The following is a 17,991-nucleotide window of genomic DNA, read 5'->3' on the forward strand; positions in this document are numbered from 1 at the left end:
TTTAGGGCTATGTTATTGCAAGATTATGCTCGTTTGTTCATGTTTCAGGTTTTTCATGCTAAGATGGCGAAAAGAGTGGAATGAAGTGAAAGTTGAAGAAAATGGAGTTATTTTGGAGAAAATCGTGTCTTTCGGGAGCAAGATGTTCGAGAAATGATTCTGTAAGTAGCGCTACAGCGCTAGAAAAGGGAAAATTTAAAGTGCTAAATCTGTCAATAGCGCTACAGCGCTACAAAATGAGTGCTACAGCACTATCAAGTACAGAAGAGTAATGCTAAAGCGTTAGTGCACCAAATTTGGAGGCATTTTTGCACTGTCAATAGCGCTACAGCACCCAAAAGCTAGCGCACGGCGCTATCGACGCAGTTTTCAGATTTTTAGCCACTTTTTGAAGGAAAAAATAGTCTTTTCACTTTGGAGTCTTGGAAAACTACTTAAGGGACATTATTCTGCGAGTTTGATAAGCAGTTTTAGTTTTAAAAACCCTAGATTTAGAAAAGGCTGCAGTAATTAGTTTTCTTTTTCATCTGAATTCTTTAGGTTGATTTTTATGAACAATTATTTGAAGTTTATTTTCATCATTTTATCTATGAACTAATTTCTTTTATCTAGGGATTAATGTAGTCACTGGGATTTCTATTTAATTTTATTATGATATTCTATTGATACTTCTTCTCTATTATAATCTATATGATGTTTGTTTAATGCTAGTAAATACTTGATCACTATTTACTTGATTTAATGGTTTTGATTCAAAATTTGAAAGATGAGAATTGAATATGCTATCATTGTATAGACATAGGTTGCATATTGGACGAAAGTACCTGTATGATGTGTAGTAGTTAGGTTTCCATGTTTAATGCCTTCTATATGTTTAAGTTTATCATAGAAATGTAGAAAACCTGCATATATATTGAGATCTTATATCTTGAAAAAGAATAGAAATCAATTATATTAACTTGCTATTATAATAGAAAGAAGAGATTTAGAATTGATTAGTAAAATTAATAGAATGAAAAGTTGATGAAATTAATTCCTAGGCTTTTTATTATTGATTTTTAATTAGTTGATTCATTGTTTTGTTTCCAGCCCTTTAATTTTTGTTAATAGTTTATAGTATTCTTTTTACTTTCAATTATTCTTCTAAATTTTAATTCATTGAATAGAAAGTTAAAGACAATTAGTGGTATTTGGAAAACAGTCTTCGTGGGATCGACACTCTACTTATCATATATTACATGATTCGACCATGTATACTTGCATGTAAATTTTCGTAGATCAATGAGTTCAGCAATCTGGTGCAAGGCACCATGACTGTTACAGAGTATGACCTAAAATTTGATAGGTTAGCCAAGTTCGTTGCAGACTTGGTGCCAACTTATGCGATAAGGAAGGAGAGGTTTATATAAGGGCTAAATGTTATGATAGCCCAGGATGTTAAAATTACTTCAATACCTAGAGTGATGTCTTATGCTCAGGTAGTGGAGAAGGCCCTTACTACTGAGGGCACTGAGAACAAGATCTGGTGCGAGAACGCGGCTAGAAGGGACACTAGGAGGGTGGGACCTCCTTTTATTGGATCTGGTAAGGGCAGAGTCCCTAGTGACATGAAGAGGAAGACCCCAGATACCATTATAGTTCCAGGCCCAGACAGAAGGCCTCGAGGTACACAGGTTGGCCGCCAAGGAGGCAATAAGAGTTGGAGGACTTATCCAGAATGTGCTAGATGCAGGAGACATCATATGGGGGAGTTTCGGGTGAAGGTCTACTTTTTATGTGGTATAGTTGGTCACCACAAGAAAGATTTCCCAAGGGTGAAGAGGGAAGAACTAAAGAAGGTGGACAACTTGGCTCCAACTCAAGTGTTCGCATTGACAGAATCGGAGGCTGAGGCTCGACCCTCAGTAGTGACAAGTCAGCTTTCTAGTGCTAGCGCATCTTATTCTGTTTTGATTGATTCTGGGGAAACACATTCTCTTGTGTCTAGTAGTGTGATCGATAGGTTATGTAGGCCATGGGAAGATTATGCAATGGGTTTTTGAACTTTCTTGCCTACTGGGGAGCTAGTGGTTTCCAGGAGATGGGTCAAGTCGTTACCAGTGGCAGTGGATGGTAGAGAGTTTTTAGTTGACCTGATAAAGTTGGTTATGACCGACTTTGATATGATCTGAGGTATGGATTGGTTAGCTAAGTATGGGGCAAAAATAGATTGCAAGAAGAAGATGGTAACCTTTGAGCTTGAGGGTAAGGATCCCTTTGTATTCGTTGGCACTGTGCATGGACCCCGTGTACGTATGAAATCTGTACTTAGAGCTAGAGACCTATTGCAAGGGGGATGCATAGGATTCCTAGATAGTGTGGTGGATACCACCTAAGTCATGCTAGTTGGACCAGGACAAACTAGATTAGTTTGTGAGTTTCTAGATGTGCTTCCAGAGGATCTATCATGGTTACCTCCACATACGGAGATAGAATTTTTGATTGAATTGGCACCAGGGACAGAGCCAGTGTCTAGGGCCCCTTATAGTATGGCTTCGGTGGAACTGAAGGAGCTAAAGTTTCAATTACAGGAGTTACTGACTTGGGTTTTATTAGGCCCAGGTTCTCTCCATGGGGCACACCAGTTCTCATCATGAAGAAAAAATATGGTTCTATGAGGATGTGTATCAATTATAGAGAATTGAACAAGATAATTATCAAGAACATGTTTCCTCTACCAAGGATTGATTATCTGTTTGATCAGTTGCAGGGTAAGACGATATTCACCAAGATAGATCTTTGATTTGGTTACCACCACCTAAGGATCAGGGAGGAAGATATACTAAAGACATCTTTTCGCACCAAGTATGGGCATTATGAGTTCTTGGTGATGTCATTTGGATTGACTAATGCCCCATCAACATTTATGGATCTGATGAACAGAGTGTTCAAAGATTACCTGGATCAATTTCTGATCATCTTCATCGATGATATTCTGGTATATTCTCGGTCAGAAGCAGAACATGAGCTACATCTCAGGTTGGTTCTACAGAGGGTGAAGGAGCACAGACTATTTACAAAGTTTATAAAGTGTGAATTCAGGTTACCACAGGTGACTTTCTTTGGTCACATAGTCAATAAAGATGGAATTACGATAGATCCGGCGAAGATTGAGGCGGTCAGAGACTGGCCAAGGCCAAAGAATGCTTCAGAGATCAGAAGTTTCTTGGGATTGGCAGGTTATTACAGATGCTTTATGGAGGGGTTTTCCAAGATTGTGTCACCATTGACAAAGTTGACATGCAAGAATCAGAGGTTTATGTGGTCATACATGTGTGAGGACAACTTCTAGAGACTGAATAAGACTTTGAACACCGCTCTAGTTTTGAGTCTTCCTACATATTAGAACAAGTTTAAGGTTTACTATGACACCTTGAGGCCAGGTCTAGGTTATGTCCTTATGCAGGCAGGGAAGGTGCTTACATATGCATCACATCAGTTTAAGGAGTATGAACAGAGGTACCCCACACATGATCTGAAACTTGCAGCAGTGGCTTTTGCACTGGAGGTGTGGCAACACTACTTGTATGGTGAGAAGTGTGAGATATACACTAATCACAAGAGCTTGAAATACTTCTTCACCCAGAATGACTTGAACATGAGACAAAGGCATTGGTTAGATCTGGTGAAGGATTATGATTGTGAAATCCTTTATGTAATGCCCTGGATAGCCAAGACCGTTACATTTTGTATTTATAAAGGTGCAAGACTTGCTAATCAAGTCATTTAATTTGAAACGTGTCACTAAAACTACAGTTGAACTAGGGTTAAAAGATTTTGGCCTCTAAAGCTTCATTTCTTATAAACAAACATTTTCCTTACATGGGATCCCAAAAGTAGTAAAGTTAAAAGACAATTTACAAAAATTTAGGATTAAAATACAGTTGTTAGCCACTCTAAGGCAAAACAGACAATTAACCTTTTCTCATCCTGTATCACACCTCGGCCGTGGCGGCTGATCAGCTGACTATGTACATTCAGCCCCAAAGCTCTCCATCTCAGGACTGGTCCAACTTGCCCTTGACTTTACCTGCACCACGTTGCATAAGTGAGCCAAGGCCCAACAAGAAAATACAATAACAGAGCATAATCATTAAGCAAACAACCAGATAACTCATACAGTATAAACATGTACTCAACAGTCCAAATATTCATGTTATTCAAGTATTCAGCACACCAAGTACATCATTTCATATCAATAATCAATTTATATATGATAACCAGGGTTAACACCCTTAGGTCGCACCCTCTATTTATCCCACTGACTCCGGCCCGCTTAAACCGAGCTCAGTGAATATTAAGCTGTCCTCAGCTACCAGTGGCCGAGTCGTGCCCTGTGCGCAAGTATTATTTACGGCATCCTTAGGTCGTTCATCACGTGTCCCATGGAATAATACAATCTATGACATCATACAGATATAGGGAGCTTTTAGTCCAATCACAAACACATAACTGGGTGCAATTTTCTTACCTTAAGATTTCGCTAGCTTTCTTCAATTCGATCCTCAAGCATGATCCCGTCTGAGCCCTAGTGTACACCTAGTTATGGTCATAAGTTAAAACCAACTCAAAATCTCAATTCCAAAACATAGCCTCGAGACCAATCCCGAGCCCTCGAGAAGCCCAAATTCCACAAAACGGAGTGGTGGAACCAAACCCCGAGCCCCCGAGCAAAAACCCTAAGAACTAACCCAAAAACCCCATTCTTGGAATAGCGTAGCGCTACAGCGCCCAAGGAGAGCACTATAGCGCTACAAGCAGAGCTAAAAATCTCTGGAACTTCAAGGCCTAGCACTATAGTGCCCAGTGACTAGCGCTACAGCGCTAGTCACAGCATAGCCCAGCACAGAACCTTTCCTTCGAATTTTCCCGAGCCAAACCTTTCCAAAACTCAACCAAACTTCAAAACAAGCCTCCCAACATCCTCAACTCATCCCATAAGTCCCAACCACAAGAAATTCAATCACATGCACCCCAAAACACAAAATTCAATATGGCTGAACCTAGAGCTCAAAACTCAATAGAAATCAACTGAAATCATAGAACTTAAACCAAAGTTTCTTACCTTTGATGGATGAGCTCAACCTAGGTTATCTTCCACACTTTCTTAGCCTTCAACTCCACAAAGCTTTAGCCTCAATTCCCTAGAATTCCCACCAAAACTCAGCTCAAAATCCATATTAATACTAAGAACCAGAAACTGAATTACAACCTCAATACCTTACCTCAAATGATGAATAACCTCTGCCAATTTCCCAAGAAAAATTAAGGATCCTAGTGTTGAGTCCTAGCCTACGATTTTTCTCAACTTTAGCTCCAAATTTCTAGAGATTTGGTGAAGAGAAGCCGAAACCGCACAAGAGAGAAAACCCCCCTGCTTTTTTCCTTCTTTCTTTCTTCAGACTTCCTTCAAATTCTAGACATTACACTAAGGCATAAATCAGACTTAACTCTTATCCCTTATAAGCCAAATGACCATGATACCCTCCCATTAAATTTAAGCTCTTAATCCTTCCAAGGGCATTCTCGTCATTTGTTCCCAATTCCCGCTAATTCCTCGAGTGTCTCTAATATTTACCGATTACTTCCTAACACCTAACTAATCACCAATTATATTACTCAGTATCAAAATAGACCCCAATATATTCTCTAAATTCCCATAATTACCCCCAGGCTCTCCCCGAGCTCGGTATAAATCCCCGCTGTTACTTTTTTGCTAAACCGCTCACTAAGATCGCCTCGAGTCACAGATTACAAATATATCCACATAATAATGTGGTGTCAACAATTTATTACAATTATTCACATTTATGCCCTCAACAGGCTAAAATTACGAATATGCCCTTCTAACCTAATCAGGGCCTACATGCTTACTAATACACATAGTCATGCATCCCAAATATTCAAATAATCATATAACATGATTTTAATCATTAAATCACATATAATCCAGTTATGCCCTCCCGGCACACTAATCAAGGCCCTTAAGCCTTATTAGTGAATTTGGGTCATTACACTTTACCACTTGGGGAAAGCCAAAGTAGTGGCGGATGCCTTAAGCCGGAAAGGTCTGAGACAAATGTACAATGTTAGGCATATTTTCAGGGACTTGGCAGAGGATATGACTAGAGCAAGTATTGAGCTAGTAGTGGGCCAGCTGGTCAACATAACCCTGCTGTCTACTCTTTTGGAGAGGATCAAGGAGAGACAGTTGAGTGACCACAGTTGGGAAGGATTAAAGGGGATGTCCTAGCTGAAATTGCTAGGGATTATACAGTGTCAGACATGGGATTATTGAGATACAAGGATCAGATTTGTATTCCAATGGACACCGGGATCAAGTGGGAGATTCTGGATGCATCTCATACTACCCCTTATTCTCTACATCCAGGCACCACGAAGATGTACCAAGATCTGAAAGCTTTATATTGGTGGCCTGGGATGAAGAGGCACGTGAATGAGTACGTGGAAAAGTGCCTGACCTTATCATCCTCAGACCGATGGGCAGTCTGAGAGGACCATCCAGATACTGGAGGACATGCTAAGAGCATGTGTATTGGACTTTATGGGGTCCTGGAGTAAATATTTGTCTCTGAAAGAGTTTTCCTATAATAACGACTACTAGTCGACTATTGGGATGGAACCTTATGAGATGTTGTATGGTAGGAAGTGTAGTCGCTCATTCACTGGGATGAGATGGGTGAGAGGAAATATTTGAGTCCTGAGGCAGTTCACAGGACCACTAAGGCTATTGAGAAGATTAGATTTCGGATGCTCACTTCTCAAAGTAGACAGAAGAGCTACGATGATCCCAAGCATAGAGATGTAGAGTTCCAGACTAGGGACTATGTCTTCCTTGGCATTTCACCATTGAGAGGGGTGAAGCAGTTTGGGAAAAAGGGCAACCTCAGCCCTAGGTTTGTTGGACCATTTGAGATCCTAGAGAGAATCAGTCAGGTGGCCTATAGGTTAGCCTTACCCCTGGCATTGTCTAGCGTGAACAACGTATTTCATATTTCCATGTTGAGGAAGCATGTATCTGATGAGATTCATGTGCTGATTTATGAGTATCTGGAACATGAGACAGATTTATCCTATGAGGATCAGCTAGTTCAGATTTTAGATAGAAAGGACAAAATACTACGGAACAAGACTATACCTTTGGTTTAGATATTATGGAGGAACAACAAGGTCGAGGAAGAGACCTGGGAGCTGGAGTCAGATATGCAAAACTAGTATCCCGAGCTATTCAGGTAAAATTTCAAAGACAAAATTCCTATAAGGAGGGGATAGTTGTAACGTCCCAAATTCCCTAATAAGGCGTAGGGCCTTGATGAGGGGGCAAGGATGGAAAACTATGGAAATTATGTGATAAATATGTGTTTGTGTGATATGTATGTGTATCTTCATATGATTAAGTGTGTTATATTATAATATGACTAGATTTGCATGTTTAGATGTATTAAATATGTATGTGGGCCTGTTTCTTATTAGAAGGGAAATTTTCGTAATTTGGCCCGTTATGGGTATATTTAGAATATATGTGCATATCTGTGATAAATGTGTGAGACCACATTATTATGTGGATATATTTTGGTTACTCGGCAAGAGGTGATCCTAGGGAGCAAGTTAGCAGGAAAGTCACAACGAGATCCAATAACCGACATGGGGTGAGTCAGGGCTTATTTTCAGTATTTAGCACATTACCGGGATATCGGGTAATGGGAGTAAATATTTGAGGATATATTTGGAGTTAGAAAGATTAGGAGGGATTTCTAGGGATTTTGACTATTTTACCCTTGGGGACATTTTTGGTACCCCGAGCCCTCGCGATTTACTTAGAGTTACTTAAACTCTAAGTAACCTCATAAACAGAAAACACTTGGAACGTTCAAACTCTCTCAAAATTTTCTCTCTCTCTCTCTCTCTAAGCATACTCATTTTATACTAATTCCTTGGGAATTCTCTACGGTCTAAGAGGAATCGAGGCTAGTCTAGGCTCGGGAATGCATGGGGAAAAGCTTAGCGTCGACTAGGGCGTCTAAGGTAATTATTTTTAGCACTAAATCTCTGTGTTTCTCTGGTTTTGAGCTGATTTTTGAAGTTTTAGGAGCTCAGTATTGAGTTGGAGATTTGATGCTATTGAGTTGCTAAATTGATTGGGAACAATACTTTTGAGATTTAGCTATGTTTGGATAGGTTTTTGGAGCGATTTGGCTTAAGCCGCGGGAAAAGGAGGTGTTGTCAGCCATTTTGAGCCTGGGGCCTATAGTGGCGCGCCACGGCACATGTGGAAATAGAGGAGAGCCTTGGGCTATCTAACTTGGGCGGGTCGCAGCTCTTTTATTTTGAGCCGCAGTGCTTGAAGGGTTTTTGAGCCCCGTGAAGGTTTTGAGTGCGGAAACTCAAATCTAAGGGCTTGAGATTGATCCTACTACCCAATTTAGTAGAATTTGACGTCTTGGAGGCTAGGACTCGATCCAGAAGCCTTTATTCACTCATTATTGACGGGATTCTATATTATGGTTGTGACTAGGATATCACTAGGGGCTCAGAACGGGGATCGTGATCGAGGGTTGCTCTTAATATTCTCTAAACTCGGACCTAAGGTAAGAAAATTGCACCCAGTCTACGTTTAGGGCTTGGCCCAATTATAGTACAAGATTAACGTTATATTGAGAATGTTTTATTAAACATATTAAATGCATTGTGTTTACCTATGTTTTGTAATAACTATTGGTGTGTATATCTGATTGGGGAAGCTCAATTTATAAGCTGAGGATTATCTATGCTATCTGATGAAGGTTTTGGCTTAACAGTCAAGGGTATATTCGGTTCTAAGGATAAGACTCGACTTATGAGTCGAAGGTTGAGGCTCGACTTATGAGTCGAAGGTTTAGACTCGACTTATGAGTCGAAGGTTAAGACTCAACTTATCAGTCGAAGGATAAGACTTGGCTTATCAGTCTAAAGTTAAGACTCGACTTATCAACAGAAGGCTTAAAGACTCGACTTATCAGCCGATGGTTGAAAGACTCAACTTATTAGTTGAAGGTTAAAGGACTCAGCCTATCAGTTGAGGGTTTAAAGGCTTGGCTTAGAAGTCGAGGGCAGTAATTGTGTGTTGAATGTTGGCTGATAGGGTTAGGCGAACCAGAAGTGAGATATACACTTGAATGCCTATAGGTCCGTTTAGGATGTTAAGCTTTAGACCTGCTTGGCCAATTCTAAGGCTGGTTATTTGAAAGATGGGCACTAAGCCCTAGTGTGACTCTATAGTCACTTATTTGAGTTAATTTCATGCATGAGTAGGGTTATTATTGTTGGCATGCTAGTTATGAATCTGTGATCTGATAATGTACTGCTTATATGCATGTTTATGTTTTCTTGCTGAGCCTTGGCTCGCGGGTGGGAAATGGTGTAGGTCAAGGAAAGGAATAGCTAGACCAGCCATGAGTTGGAGAGCTTCAAGAGTAGAGTGTACATATGCTCCTTGCTCGTCCTCCACAGCCGAGGCTATCAGTTGGAACTAGGGTTGGACCTGAATTTTTCCGCCTAGGTCGGCTTTTGTATTCATTTTTGGGTTTATAACCATTTTAAACTACGATGGGATCCCATGTATGGAAGATAAACTCTTTTTAATGAAATGAATGACTTTTCACTGAAATTTTTAGTACCTAAACCTATGGGTATCTTTAATTACATGATTTAAACTCAAATGACTCTTTTAGCAAGTTAAATACTATTTAAATAACATAGTGTAACATTCCTCGATTAGGAGGACGTTACAGTTTGGTTTGGTTGGAGATTTTTGAAACTTTGATGTTATGTGCCATGTTTAGGCTCGCTAAGGATACTTGAAGAGACGTGTTAGGGTGTGTGGATCGATGCAGCTTTTAAGGTAAGAAGAGTGGACACTTGCACACAGGGTGTACGCTTGAAGTACTCTGTGGTAGCAATTGTTTTATATGATATGTTTATGCTAATGTATGAATATGCTAGTGTATGATTATGTTTAATATTGTACATGTAATTGTGGTTTATGTGTTTTATGTGTATATGAGATAATTGTATGTCATGCATACGTTTTAAAATGCATGTCTACGTTACGAATTTTCATGCTTATGACATGTTGAAATTGCATACTTACGTTATACGACACTTGTCCAACTCAACTTGGGCTATGTTATTTTATAATTTATGTTGTATTTATCTTTATTATTATTGTTTTGAGCTCCTGATTTGTAGAGTCCAAGAACTTTACTTAGCTAATTGTTTAGTAGTATTATAGTATGTTTAGTGTTATCTTTGTTACCATGGATTTTTGGTTCAGACCAGGAATTATTTGGACACTCGTAGTAGTACTTATAGATTTTCTAAGTTTAACCTATAGTTTAAGAATATTAAGTATAACCTAAGGTTTGATTAATGTGACTGATATTAAGGATTATATTTATTATATTATAAGGTTTAGACATCAACCAATAGTATTTTAAGCACATGTTATGAATGGTAATTAAGGATTAAGTATTTTGGAGGATTAAATTAAATAAGGGTAAAGTTTGAATGTTATAGGGTCAGTCAGCAGCTTTGAATACGTTGAGGGCTTAGTCAAGGCTGTTTACTCCATTCAAACTTAGCTAAAAATGTGTAATTTCGTGTTTAATTATTCAGCATGTGCCGATATATCGCAGCTATAGGGGCGATATATCGCAGCACGTAAATACGGAAAACACTAAACGATGCACGGTCGCCTCGGGCATACTGGCCCAGGCGATATATCGCCTACAGGGGGCGATATATCGCCTCCTCCAGTATGTTTTCAAATGTTTTTTAATTCATTTCCTCTTAGCCATTCAAACTCCTTCAACAGTCCAGCATCTTTTGAACGAGTCTTCAGCCTCTGCTGAACGATTATTCAAATGATTTTCACCTAAAAAGCCATTATTTTTATTCAAGTAAAATCAAGATATTTTCATTCCCAAACTCTATAAATAGGACCTAGTACCCAGCCATTATTCACCATTTGCTCTAAGTTCAGAAGCTGCTAGTGTTAAGTGAGTGTGAGAGTGTAAACACCTGGTTTGGGGAAAAACTATAAGCTTAAACATCATAAGCTTATCAAACACTTTGGGAAGGGAGTTCTATAGTATTTCGGTGGAGGTTAGATTGATCTTGCAAATCTTTGAGGTAAACCCGAAACTCTATTTCATTTATTTCATGTTATTTCCTTTCTCAAAACCTTCTACTCAGTCCCTTAACCTCATTCTTATTTTGGTTAGGGAATCCAAGTTCTTAAGCATATAAGTCGGTAAGTATGTTTTTTTTTATGGTTTAGTCTTTCCATCCTTTCATTTCTTCTTCTTCTTTCAACTCACTCTTGTTCATTATGGTTTTAGGAGTGTTCCAAAAAGTCCCAACTCAGTCCATTATATCCCGGTAACTTTGGTAAGGAAAATAGGCTAGAATCAATATGTAATGTGCTTATGTTATCTATATGTTTTATGTTATTAAATGTGTTATGATATGTATATATGTTTCTAGGCTTGGGCATATGACCCATATGACTAACAAGACCCCAAATGGGTTATGGGCATATGACCTACTTAGCTAGTAGGACCCCACTAATCCCATGGGCATATGCTTGTTTAGTCTATGGCACCCCAAGTAATAATGGCCATTATAATAAGTGTATGTTATATGTATTATGTTAAGTCTTTATGTTTCTTATGAAATTATGTATATGACTATGTGTTAGATTTTCCTTGCTGGGCATTAGGCTCATTCCTTTCTGTTTTATGTGCAGGAAAATAAGCTTTAGAGGCGGTAAGATTTGTGACGCTTGGAGGATGTGTATCGATGGTGAATGGAGTCAAGGGGCCGAGCGTTATTCGATTCGAGGATGTAGTCTCATTTTATGTTTTTATGATTTTATGTGTATTTTCCGCACCAATTATGTAATGTCTTTTATTTTAAATCATCTTTTGTTTTTAAAAACAATGGGATCCCATAATCCTTCTTAGTATTCTGTTTATTTGTAAATAACTCTTATTTTGCAAGTTACTCAATAAATTATGGTATTTTCGTAAAAATGTAAGTTTTATGTATAGTTTCGTTAATGGTCCAAATAGTCTAGAGTAGTGGGTCATTACATGGTTAAGGTTATAGGGTTGTGTCCTACACAGCTCTTCTTGCTGGGATTTGGCTCATGGGTACTATGTGTTGCAGGTAAAGGCAACGATGTGGTTACTACGCAATAAGTTGGAGAGCTTTGGCGGAGGGCGTACATGTCAAGGATTTAACGACCATAAGGGATCGTGCCTACATTGGGAATCTATTAAGTATTTTTAGAATAATGTGTTAGTCTTATTGATTGGATTTGAAGTTTGTTTATTTTAATCTATTTATGATAACTATGAAACTCCGATGTTTCATTATTTTTAACATTTGGTTTGTATTTACGATGGATTTTCTATAAATAAAAGAGTATTTTTATTTCAAAATCAACTATGGTAATAGTCAATTAGTGTTTCAAGAAATTGGGGCGTTACGCGCGGCCACCCACATTCCAAGTCGCGGCCTCATGGACATTGGTGTAACACCCTAATTTCTCATAATATTATCGAGAACACAACGTTAAATCATAAACATAAATGTTACTCTTTTATTTAATAAAATACTATAAAGCAAAGGGATCTCATGATTTTACAAAATAAATAAAGTATTTCACAAAATCAACTAACCAACATTCAAATTTAGGAAATAACAAAAAATCTTAAAGAAAATGCTTTCATAATAAAATATTAAGCACTTGATCATCCCAGCGGCTACATGGTCATCATGAATACATCACTAAGCTCTTTAGGTCCCTCTCGCCACCGACCATTTTAACCTTAATTATTTGCACAATAATATCATAAGAAGTGAACTTCTAAGCCAAGTAAGGAAAATACATACAAGTAATCATACAATCACGTAATCGTAACGAATCATATTATAAGTTCATACAAGATTTCATAACAACACTAATTTATACTAATCATACAAGATCATAATACAATCTAGGTCATAAACAAACTCTAAGTCATAAAAAAATTATATTTGTCATACTTAGATCACAATAACAAAACATGAAAAAGAAAAGGTAAGTGCTTATAAGGGTTCACAATCAAGCCCTGGACATCGCTTAGGTCCATCATACAGGTTTCGGCAACCGAGCCTACCAAGCATCACTTAGGTTCGTCATACAAATTCTTAACACCTTAGGTCCAGCAACACTTATCTATTTTGTACCTAAAATGTTAGGGTCATACAAATTACTTAAAAGGTCATAACTAAAACTACCTAATTTTCCTTACCTTGAGTGTGGATTAAGAGAAGAAAAAGAGATTGCTTGTGCTTAAAAGATCTTGCACAAAACCTTAAATATAACATAAAATATTTAAGGTTAAAGACTTATAATAAAAACTAAACTTCCAAAAATTCTAAACCTTATAAAATTCATACCTTTAACCAAGAACCAAAAGATCAATACTTCCAAAATCCTGAGCCTATACCAAAAGCGTCTATCCTCGAGCAACAATACTAAAAGTTTGATACTTGGTAATTTCAGCTATATAGAGGTTTGATAGGGTTTAGTATTTAAGCTATATAGAGTTTATAATGGCTTATTGTGTTTGAGGCTTTATAGAGAAAATAGAAGAAAAATAATTCCCAAGCACTATATAGGCTATAGTGGTTCAGCTATATGGTGTGTTTATGGGGCAAAAAGATGGGAACTTGGGGAGATGTAGACTTCAAAAATGGAGAGCACTAGAAGGCTTTGATTTGTGTGAAAAATTGTGATGGGAATAGCTCCAGCCCCAACCCTTATCGTTAATCCTCTCCACCTCCATTCAACAAACTCCCTAATTGTAGTTTCGGCCAGCTCTAGCTTTACCTATTCCATGTGCTAAAAATTCTCACTTGATGCCACACATACTCACTTGTAACCATAAGTAGTCAAAGTCCTAACTAGCTTCCCAAAGAGTCTCTCACGCCTACACCTAGAATATTCAAATTCAAAAGCTTTCAAATTGTTTCAACCATCACCAACTTAGTCATTTAGTTTCCTTTTTGCAAGCATAGAGTGACACCTAGTTTTTTAAGTTCAAAATGAGTCAAAACACATCCTAAATAAGCTCCACACACCTATGACTAGGTTGGTCTTCAACTTAGTTTTTCAATTCAAATGTATTACTTTTTTAATTAATTCATGATAAATTCTACCTAATAAAACTATAGGGAATTTCAGCTATACTAGTATATTCCAATAATTGGGACTTAATTTTAATGTCACATGTATACTTCTTAGACCACCGAATAACATGTGTGCATAATTTTTATAAAGGCTTAAAACTATACACTAATTTGATCATATGCTAAAATCTTATAAATACCAACCATAATAATTATAATTATTTTCTAAGTCATAGAAATCATATCTTAAAATAAATAATTAAACTTAAAGCAATATTTTTTAATTCAACCACTCAAGTGATAACTAATAATACTAATCTATGGTCATAATTAAGGAACTTATAAGTAAATAATAACATTGGTTATTACAAGTGGGTAACGATCGCGGCCTGGGGTACCCTCGATTTTCTGGAAAAAAAAATGTATTTTATTGTCGCGGCGAGGAAATCAATGGCTGTGGCCTGCGACAGTTTTTCAACCTTACATTTTAATTTTTAAATGTAATTTCAAGGGAACTATAAAAAAGGGTTTAGGGCTAACTTTTAGAATAACTTTGGGTTACGAATTTTGGAGATTAGAGCGGCAGAGGAGAAGAGAAGACATCATTACCTTCAACATTCAATCTATTTTTTCTTCCTCTCTAAGACTTCTTCATTTTCAATTCATGTTTATACTAACCAATGGCATGCATATCAGTGAGGATCATATAGCGGATGGTGGTCTAAGGGCACGTACGATTTTTTATTTTACCTTTTTTTTATTTTACCTTTTTTTTAAAAAAATTCTCCTTCTATCTTTTTCTCTCGTCAACGAAAGTCTCATCTACCTCAATTTCCGTTGGTTCAAATACAAACTTTGCCGGCGAGGTTCACCTATCTTCCCAACAATGGTCCCACATCAACGAAAGTCTCATCTACCTCAATTAACACGTGGGACCATTGTTGGGAAGATAGGTGAACCTCGCCGGCAAAGTTTGTATTTGTTAAATTACTAGGTCAATTTTGCTGGCGAGCCATTATGCGCTGGTAAAAGTGCATTAAAGTGTCGGTAAAAGTGTCCACTAAAGAAAACGCAGCGTTTTGGCTTAGGGTTTCACTGGCTTCTTTTTTCGGCGTGCTTGGTACTTTGGCCGAAAAGCCCAAACTTGCCAGTAAAAGTGATTGCGATATCAAACCTTCGGGTCAGCCACCTCCCCCATTTTATTCTTCTTCTTCTTCTTCTTCTTCTTCTTCTTCTTCTTCTTCTTCTTCCTCTTCTTCCTTTTCTCTTCTCTATGCATTTTCAGTCCGTCTCCCCCCGAGCCGACAATCCTCCCAGCTGCCAACTGCCCCTCCTAGCCCCCATGGCCCACTGCCTCCACCCTATCCCCCACAACCCACTACCTCCACCCAAGCCCCCACCACCCCTCCCAACCTCCACGCACAAGATCCCCACACCCACCCAAGACCCCCACCGCCCCTCGAATCCCCCATGGCCAAGACCACTCACACCCACACCCATTTTCTCGAGCCCCCCACACCCATTTTCCCGAGCCCCGCACACCCATTTTCCTCTCTCTGTCTCTCTCTCCGAGCCACCACACCAATGTCGTTGTCATTTTCCAAGCGCCACCATCACCTCCTCTTGTAAAGGTAATTATTTTAATTTTTAATTTTTTTAATATTTATTTAATTTTCTAACACAATTTATGTATGTTGTGAATGAATTTCTCGTAGGTCCTCCACTACCGGTCTGAGCCCACCACTGCTATTGCTTTTGATTTGGAGATATCACAAATTTTTCATTTGTAAAAAAGTATGTTTTTAGATTTTTTTTGTGTATGTGTATATTTTTTGTATATGTGTTAGAAAAATATTAATGTGTTAGAAATTTTTGGCATGTTTGGATTTTTTGTTAAAAATAATTTATGTGTTATTGTGAATGTTCTGGAATTTTCTGAGTGTAGGCATTTAAAATTTTTGGAATAGTCAATATTAAGTCATTATGCTATCGAATGTTTTTGTGAAATTGAATTAAGTTTATGTGTTAATTTTAAGGAAATTTACTTATATGTTAAAGTGATCAATTTTTAGAAAGTACTTTATGATCTATGTCTCGGTATTCCTATGATTGATGGGTGTGATCTACACCCATCAATGATAGGGTTCTCATCAATGATAGGGATATGGGCACAGAGAGTATAAATTTTCTTGTATAAAATTATTAATTATAGATTAAATTAATTAATTATGAAAAATCAAATAATAATTAACTATTGATGCCTTCATGGTCTTACACGCCAAAACACTCTTCCATGTTGGACACATGGTTACTAGAAATCTTTGATTTAACGAGCATATCTTCGACATATACCTCCATGTTTTTCCCGAACTGGCTAACGAACATTTTGTTGACTAACCGTTGGTATGTTGCACCAGCATTCTTTAGCCTGAATGGCATAACCTTGTAGTAGTATACGTTATGCTCGGTCATAAAGCTGGTATGCTCTTGGTCGGCAGGGTTCATCGCAGTCTAGTTATATCCAGAATATGCGTCCATGGAATACATGAGCTCGTGACTGGTAGTTGCATCTACCAACTGATCAATTCTAGGTATGGGAAACAGTCCTTAGAACAGGCCTTGTTGAGATCAAAGAAGTCAATGCAAGTTCTCCACTTCCAATTTGGCTTCGATTCCATAATAGAGTTAGCAACCCAGGTCAAAAAATTTGCTTCTCTGATAAATCTGCATTTAAGTAGGCGAGCTACTTCTTCTTCTAAAGCTCCTGACCGTTCTCTCCCCAAAATCCTTCATTTGGGACTTTGCAGGCACATTCTTGTCCAAGTTCAAAGTATGCATTATTACACTCAAATTGATTCCCACCATACCTTTGTGCGACCAGGCGAAGACGTCCAGGTTTTTTCTAAAGAATTCAACCAGCTCCTTCTTCCTCTCAACTCTAAGATTTTTCCCATCTTTTACAACTCTTGAAGGTGTCTCTGGGTCGATGCTGATTTCCTCGAGCTCCTCCATAGCTTGGAGCTTGGACCTGTCCTCGCCTAATCACAGATCAATGTCGCCTGTTAGGGGACCTCCCTATCTCCTTCTTGAGGTTCTTCCGCCGCATTGGTAACTTCCATTACCCGGGGCTCCTCTCCTCCCTCGACAATGACCATTGCCTGCAGCTGGGGTTGTGATTTTCCCTTCATGGTGATGTTGTAGCATTCTCTGGCAGTGAATTGGTCTCCTCTTACGGTACATGTACCTGAAGTTGAGTTAAACTTCATCACCAGGTGTCAGATTGAGATGATGGCCTCAAAAACCATCAGCACGGGTCATCCCAAAATCGCGTTATACGCAGTCGGACAATCGATTACAACGAACTCGAGTATTTTAGAAACAGTTCGCGTATCATCCCCTAGCATAACCACCAGTCTGATTGTCCCTATGGTTGTTGTTACTTCACCTAAGAATCTGTATAGTTCCATTGAGATCACCTTAAGATCGGTTACGGATAATCCCATCTTTTCTAGGGTGACCCTGAAAAGCACATTTACTGAGCTCCCATTATAAACAAATATCCTTCGTACCCTTTGGTTGGTGAGTTGAATTGTTACCACCAGCGATCATTATGTGGGAACTTAACGTGACTAGTGTCCTCTTTCGTGAAAATTATTTGTTTTCTCTCCAACCATTGTTGTTTTGATAACTGTTGCTCTGGGATAAATTAAGCTC

The sequence above is a fragment of the Humulus lupulus genome, chromosome 2, assembly GCF_963169125.1.
Source record: "Humulus lupulus chromosome 2, drHumLupu1.1, whole genome shotgun sequence".
Classification (NCBI taxonomy): Eukaryota; Viridiplantae; Streptophyta; class Magnoliopsida; order Rosales; family Cannabaceae; genus Humulus; species Humulus lupulus.